Genomic DNA, 8017 nt, shown 5'->3' with positions numbered 1-8017 from the left:
AGGGCCAGGGTTCACATTATTCCTAGGTTTAGGAAAAGGTCTAAGGTTTTACATTTGTAGAAGCTCATTCACATATGCACCTTACATGCTTCTATGACAACAGGAAAGGAATTGCATACCAAGAGGGTAATTTGTCACTGGAAAGGCGTTTCATATGAAAACACTCATATTCACTCAGAGAAATAAGGTCGTTTGGTTGTTTGCAGGATTCCATAACTCTGTGAACTGAAGCAGGGTGTTCTTTATCTTATCAAATATTTCCATGTATAAGATGATATTACTTATAGATATTTCTCTTAGGTTTAGTGTTAAGGTAATGATAGTGCTAGGGCTAGGGTTAGGGCTAGGGCTATGGTTACAGCTGCAGGTACGGTTATAGCTAGGGCTAGGGCTAGGGTTCAGGAAAGGGAAAGGTTTAAGTTAAAGTCTAGGTTTAGGGTTGTGGCTAAGATTAGGGTTAGGGCTAGAGATAGGGTTATGGCTAGGTTTAGGCTTAGTTTTAATGCCAGCGTTAGAGTTAGCATTAGATTTATGTCTAGGTTTGGGTAAAGGTTAGGTTTAGGATTAGGGCTAGTGTTAGGGATAGGGTTAGGGTTAGGGTTAGGGCTAGGATTAGTGTTAGGGCTAAGGCTTGCTTTATGCCTAGGGCTAGGGTTAGGGTTAGTGTTATGTTTAGTGCTATGTTTATGTCTTGTGCTAGGGTTAGGGTTTAGGCCAGCTTTAGGATTAGGGTTAGGGCTAGGGTTAAGGTTAGGGCTAGAGTTAGGGTTACAGCTAGTGTTAAATTTAAAGTTACAGCTAGTGTTAGGATTAATGTTAGAGCTAAGACTAGGTTTAGGCCCAGGGCTAGGGTTAGCATTAGGGTTAGGGTTCGTGGTACTTTCAGGGTTAGGTTTAGTGTTAAAATTAGGGCTAGGTTTAGGATTAGTGTTAGGACTAAGGCTAGGTTTAGGCCTTGTGCTAGGGTTAGGTTTAGGGTTAGGTTTAGGGCTAGGATTAGGGTCATGGTTAGGGTGAGGGTTAAAGTTAGGTTAACACTATGGTGTTAGGTAACACTATGGTTAGTGTTATGATTAGAGTTAGGGCTAGGATAGGGTTAGGGTAGGCGGTAGAGTTAGGATTACTGCTAGTGTTACGGTCAGGGTTATGATTAGGGCTAGGGTTAGGACTAGCATTAGGGTTACAGTTAGGGATAGAGTTAGAATTACTGCCACTGTTAGGGTTAGGATTAGGTCTATGGTTAGGGCTAGGTTTAGGTTTATGGTTAACATGAGGTTTAGATCTAGTGGTAAGGGTAAGGCTAGGTTTAGGGTTACGTCTAGCATTAATTTTAGGGCTAGCTTTAGGGTTAGTGTTAGTGTTAGGGCTAAGGCAAGGTTTACACCTAGGGCTAGGGTTAGCATTAGTGCTAGGTTTGGCACTACGTCTAGGGTTTTACAGTTGTAGAAGCTCATTCTCAAATATGCCTTAAAGCTTCTACACACACAAGAAAGTCATTTCATACCAAGAGAGTGATTTTTAGCTATTAAGGATTTTCATATGAAAACACTCATATTCACTCAGAGAATTATGCTAGACGATTGGTTGTTTACAGGATTTCATAACTGTGTGAGCTGAAGCAGTGTGTTCTTTTCTTATCAAATATTTCAATGTACAAGAAGATATTACTTATAGATATTTCTTTTAGGGTTAGTTTTAAGGTTAGTGGTAGTGGTAGTACTAGGGCTAGGGTTAGACCTAGGGCCGTGGTTACAGCTACAGATATGGTTTATTCTAGGGCTAGGATAGGGCTAGGGTAAATGTTAGGGTTAGGGTTAGGGTTAGGGCTAGGGTTAGTGTTGTGGTAGCTTTAGCGTAAGAGTTAGGGTAGAATTAGTGTTATGGCTATGGTTAGGTTTAAGTCTATGGTTAGGTTTAGGGCCAGCTTTAGGTTTAGGATTAGGGGTAGGCTTACTGATAGAGCTAGGGTGAGGGCTAGTGTTATGGCTCGGGCTAGGTTTAGGGGTAGGTTTAGCGTTAGAGTTAGTGTTTGGGCCAGTGATAGGGGTGGAGTTAGGGTTAGGTTTACGCCTAGGGTGAGGTTTAGCTTTAAGGATAGGTTTAGAGTCAGGCTTAGGAATAGTGTTAGGGCTAAGGCTAGGTTTATGCCTAGGGCTAGTGTTCTCATTACTCTGAGGTTTGGGACAAGTTCTAGGGTTTTACATTTGTAGAAGCTCATTCTCATATGCACCTTACACGCTTCTATGAAAACAGGAAAGGAATTTTGTACCAAGAGGGGAATTTCTAACTAGAAAGGTGTTTCATATGAAAACACTTATATTCACTCAGAGAAATAAGGTCGATTGGTTGTTTACAGGACTCCATAACTCTGTGAGCTGAAGCAGGGCATTCTTTATCTTATCAAATCTTTCAATGGATAAGAAGATATTACTTATAGATATTTCTCTTAGGTTTAGTGTTAAGGTAGCAATAGTGCTAGGGCTAGGGTTAGAGCTGGGGGTATGGTTACAGCTGTAGGTATGGTTATAGTTAGGGCTAGGGTTAGGGCTAGGGTTAGGGTTAGGGTTAGTGTTACGGCTAAGGCTAGATTTAGGCCTAGGGCTAGGCTTAGGTTTAGTGTCATGGTTAGTGCTATGGTTATGGATAGGGCTAGGATTAGGCTTAGGGCCAGCTTTAGTGTTAGGGTTAGTGTTACACCTAAGGCGAGGTTCATGCCTAGGGCTAGGGTTAGCATTAGCACTAGGTTTGGCACTAGGTCTAGGGTTCTACATTTGTAGAAGCTCATTCTCGTATACGACTTAAAGCTTCTGTGCACACAAGATAGGCATTTCGTATCAAGAGAGTGATTTATAGCTGGAAAGGAGTTTCGTATGAAAACATTTATATTCGCACAGAGAATTGTGCTAAATGATTCATTGTTTACAGGATTTCATAACTTCGTGAGCTGAAGCAGTATGTTCTTTTCTTATCAAATATCTCAATGTGTAAGAAGATATTACTTATAGATATTTATCTTAGGTTTAGATTTAAGATTAGTGGTAGTGCCAGTACTAGGGTTAGGGTTAGAGCTAGGGCTATGGTTACAGCAACAGGTATCGATTAAGTTAGGGCTAGGATTAGGGCTAGGGTAAATGTTAGGGTTAGGTCTAGTGTTAGGGTTTGGGCTAGTATTAGCGTTAGGGGTCGGGCTCAGATTAGCGTTAGGGCTAAGGCCAGGTTTAGGCCTAGTCCTAGGGCTCACATTATTGCTAGGTTTAGGACAAGTTCTAGGGTTTTACATGTGTAGAAGCTCATTCGCATATGCACCTTACACACTTCTATGAAAACAGGAGAGGAATTGCATACCAAAAAGGTAATGTCTCACAGGAAAGGCATTTCATATGAAAACACTCATATTCACTCAGAGAAATAAGGTCGATTGGTTATTTGCAGGATTCCATAACTCTGTGAACTGAAGCAGTGTATTCTTTATCTTATCATATATCTCAATGGAAAGAAGATATTACTTATGGATATTTCTCTTAGGTTTAGTGTTAAGGTACTGGTCATGCTAGGGCTAGGGTTAGTGCTAGGGCTATGGTTATAGCTACAGGTACAGTTATAGCTGGGGGTAGGTTTAGGGAAAGGGAAAAGGTTAGGGTTAAGTCTATGGTTAGGTTTATGTCTAGGGTTAGGGTTCAGGTTAACATTAGGGTTAGGGCTATGTTTAAGCTTAGGTTTAAGGCTAGTGTTAATGTTAGCGTTAGGTCTAGGTCTAGGTTTGGGTTAAGGTTATGTTTAGGATTAAAGCTAGTGTTGGGTTAATGTTAGTGTTAGGACTAAGATTAGTGTTGGCTAAGGCTCAGTTTAGGCCTAGGGCTAGGGTTAGGGTTAGTGTTATGGTTAGTGCTATGGTTAAGGCTAGGGCTAGGGCCAGGGCTAGGGTTAGGTTTAGAGCCAGCTTTAGGGTTAGGGTTATGGCTAGTGTTAGGTTTAAGGTTAGGGCTGATGTTAGAACTAATGTTAGGGCTAAGGCTAGGTTTAGACCGAGGTCTAGGGTTAGTGCTCGGGTTAGGGTCAGTGGTAATATTAGGGTTAGGTTCAGGGATAGGGTTAGGGCTAGGTTTAGGATTAGTGTTAGGACTAAGGCTAGGTTGGGGACTTTTGCTAGGGTTAGCATTAGGGTTGGGTTTAGGGTTAGTGTTAGGTTTAGAGGTAGGGTCAGGGCTAGGGTTTGTGTTGGAACTAGCATTAGTATTACTGTTAGTGCTCGGTTATGGTAAAGTTTAGGGCTAGGTTTGAGGACAGCGCTAGCTTTAGTGATAGTGATAGACCCAGGGTTAGGGTTAGGGCTAGGTTTAGAGTTAGCATTAAGGTTAGGGTTAGGGTTAGGGCTAGTGTTAGGGTTTTGCTTACAGTTAGGTTTAGGGTTAGGATTAGTGTTAGGGCCAAGACTAGGTTTAGGCCTAGGGCTAGGGTTAGGATTAAGGCTTGGGTCAATGTTAAGTCTAGGGTTAGGGTTAGGGTTAGGGTTAGGGCTAGTGTTAGAATTAGGGCTAATGTCAGGGTTAGGGTTAGGGTTAGGGTTAGGATTAGGGCTAGATATAGGATTAATGTTAGGGAAGAGGATAGGTTTAGACCTAGGTCTAGGATTTGGGTTAGGTTTACTGATAAGTTTAAGGCTAGGGGTAGGTTTAGGTCTAGGTTTAGGTTTAGGGCCAGTTTTATGTTTAGGATTAGGGGTAGGCTTACTGATAGTGGTAGGGTTAGGGCTAGTGTTAGAGTTAGGGCTAGGTTTAGGTTTAGAGTTAGGGTTGGGGCCAGTGTTAGGGTTGGGGTTAGGGTTAGGTTTACGTCTAGGGTGAGGTTTAGCTTTTGGGATAGGGTTAGGGTTAGGGTTAGCATTAATGTTAGGGCTAAGGCTAGGTTTAGGCCTAGGGTTAGGGTTTGCATTAGTGCTAGGTTTAGGACAAGGTCTAGGGTTTTACATTTGTAGAAACTCATTCTCATATGCACTTTATATGCTTCTATGAAAACAGAAAAAGAATTTTGTACCAAGAGGGGAATTTCTAGCTAGAAAGGTGTTTCATATGAAAACACTTATATTCACTCAGAGAAATAAGGTCGATTGGTTGTTTACAGGGTTCCATAACTCTGTGAACTGAAGCAGTGTGTTGATTGTCTTATCAAAGATTTCAATGGAAAGAACATAATACATATAGATATTTCTCTTAGGTTTAATGTTAAGATAGTGGTAGTGCTAAGGCTAGGGTTAGGGCTAGGGCTATGTTTACACCTGCATTATAGTTATTGCAAGGGCTAGGGTTAGGGAAAGGGAAAGGGTTAGGGTTAAGCCTAGGGTTGGATTATGGCCTAGGTTAAGGATAGGGCTAGCGTTATGGTTAAGTCTATCTTTAGGTTTAACTTTAATGCTAGTGTTAGGGTTAGCAGTAGGTTTAGGTCAGGTTTGGGTTAAGGTTAGGTTTAGGATTAGGGCTACTGTTGGGTTAGTGTTAGGGTCAGGGCTATAATTATTGTTAGTGCTAAGGCTAGGTTTAGGCCTAGGGCTAGGGTTAGGTTTAGTGTTATGGTTAGAGCTATGGTTATGGCTAGGGCTAGCGTTAGGGATAGGGCTAGCGTTAGGGTTAGGGCCAGCTTTAGGGTTAGGGTTAGGGCTAGGGTTAGTGTTAGGGCTAGTGTTAGGGTTACAGCTAGTGTTAGGTTTAAGGTTAGGGCTAGTGTCAGGTTTAATGTTAGGGCTAAGGCTAGGTTTAGGCCTAGGGCTAGGGTTAGCTCGTGGGTTACGGTTAGTGGTACTGTTAGGGTTAGGTTTAGGGATAGGGTTAGGGCTAGGTTTTGGATTAGTGTTAGGACTAAGGCTAGGTTGAGGCCTTGCACTAGAGTTACGCTTAGGGCTAGTGTTATGTTTAGGTTTAGGGTTAGGGTTACGGTCACTGTTAGAGTTAGGATTACAGTTAGGGCTAGGGTTAGGGTTACAGTTAGAGTTAGGGCTAGGATAGGGTTAGTGCTAGGGTTATGCTTAGGTTTTGGGTTAGGATTACTGCTAGTGTTAGGGTTAGGGTCAGGGTTAGGATTAGGGTTAAGTGTATTGCTAGGGTTAGGGTTATAGTTAACATGAGGGTTAGGTCTCGTGGTAGGGCTGAGGCTTGGTTTAGGGTTAGGGCTAGCGTTAGGTTTAGTGCCAGCTCTAGGTTTAGGGTTAGTGTTAGGGCTAAGGAAAGGTTTACACCTAGGTCTAGGGTTAGCATTAGTACTAGATTTGGCAGTAGATTCAGGGTTTTACATTTGTAGAAGCTCATTCTCGTCTACGTTTTAAAGCTTCTACGTACACGAGAAAGGCATCTTCGTATCAAGAGTGTGACTTTTAGCTGGAAAGGAGTTTCATATGAAAACACTTATATTCACTCAGAGAATTATGCTAGAGGATTGGTTATTTACAGGATTTTGCAACTGTGTGAGCTGAAGCAGTGTGTTCTTTTCTTATCAAATATTTCAATGTATAAGAAGATATTATTTATAGATATTTCTTTTAGGGTTAGTTTTAAGGTTAGTTATAGTGCTAGTACTAGGGCTAGGGTTAGAGCTAGGGCTATGGTTACAGCTACAGCTATGGTTTAAGCTAGGGCTAGGATTAGGGCTAGGGTAAATGAGAGGGTTAAGTCCTGGGTTAGGGTTTGGCTAGTTTTAGGGTTGGTGCTAGCTTTAGTGTTAGGGTTAGGGCTAGGATTAGGGTTAGGGCTATGGTTAGGTTTAGGGCTAGGGTTCGTGATAGGTCTAGCTTTCGGTTTAGGGATAGGCCTTGGGTTAAGGTTAGTGCTAGGGTTAGAGTTAGCATTAAAGTTAGGGTTAGGAGTAGGGCTAGTGTTAGGGTTTTTCTTAGGGTTAGGATTAGAGTTAGGGCCAAGGCTAGGTTTAGGCCTAGGGCAGGGTTAGTGTTAGGGTAGAGTTAGGACAGGGATAGCTTTAGCTTTATGGATAGGGTAGGGTTAGAATAGGTTAGGGTTATGGTTAGTGCTAGGGTTAGAATTAGGGCCAGTGTTAGGGTTAGGGTTAGGGTTAGGGCTTGGGTTAGGGCTTAATGTTAGGGCGGAGGATAGATTTAGACCTAGGTCTAGAATTTGAGTGAGGGTTACTGTTAAGTTTAGGACTAGGGTTAGGTTTAAGTCTAGGGTTAGGTTTAGGGCCAGCTTTAGCTTTAGGATTAGGGGCAGGCTGACTGATAGGGTTAGGGTTAAGGCTAGTTTTATGGTTAGTGTTAGGTTTAGTTCTAGGTTTGGGTTTAAGTTAGGTTTAGGATTAGGGCTAGTGTTAGAATTAGGGTTAGGGTTAGGACTAAGGCTAGTTTTAGTCCTAGGGCTAGGGTTAGGGTTAGGGTTAGGGCTAGCTTGAGGGTTATGTTTAGGGCTAGGACAAGGGTTAGGGTTAGGGTTAAGGTTTGGTTTAGGGATAGGGTTAGGGCTATGGTTCGGGTTCAGGTTAGAGTTAAGGCTAGGGTTACAGTTACGGTTAGAGGTAGGGTGAGGATAGGGTTAGGGCTAGGGTTAGGGTTAGGGTTAGGGTTAGGGTTAGGATTACTGCTAGTGTTAGGGTTAAGTTCAGGGTTAGGATTATGGATAGGTTTAGGGTTAGGGTTAGTGTTAGTGTTATGTCTAGGTTCAGGCATAGGTTTAGGGTTAGAGTTAGGACTGGGGCCAGTGTTTGGGTTGGGGATAAGGTTAGGTTTATGCCCGGGGTGAGGTTTAGCTTTTGGTATAGTGTTAGCGTTAGGGTTAGGATTAGTGCTAGGTTTAGGACAAGCTCTAGTGTTTTACATTTGTAGAAGCTCATTCTCATATGCACCTTACACACTTCTATGAAAACAGGAAAGGAATTTCGTATGAAGAGGGTAATTTCTACCTGGAAATGCGTTTCATATGAAATCACTCATATTCACTCAGAGAAATAAGGTCGATTGGTTGTTTACAGGATTCCATAACTCTGTGAACTGAAGCAGTGTGTTCTTTTTCTTATCAAATAT

This window comes from Propithecus coquereli, unplaced genomic scaffold (assembly GCF_000956105.1).
Source record: "Propithecus coquereli isolate 6110/MARCELLA unplaced genomic scaffold, Pcoq_1.0 Scaffold456, whole genome shotgun sequence".
Classification (NCBI taxonomy): domain Eukaryota; kingdom Metazoa; phylum Chordata; class Mammalia; order Primates; family Indriidae; genus Propithecus; species Propithecus coquereli.
The sequence above is the reverse complement of the archived record's forward strand: the minus strand, read 5'-3'. Positions refer to the sequence as shown.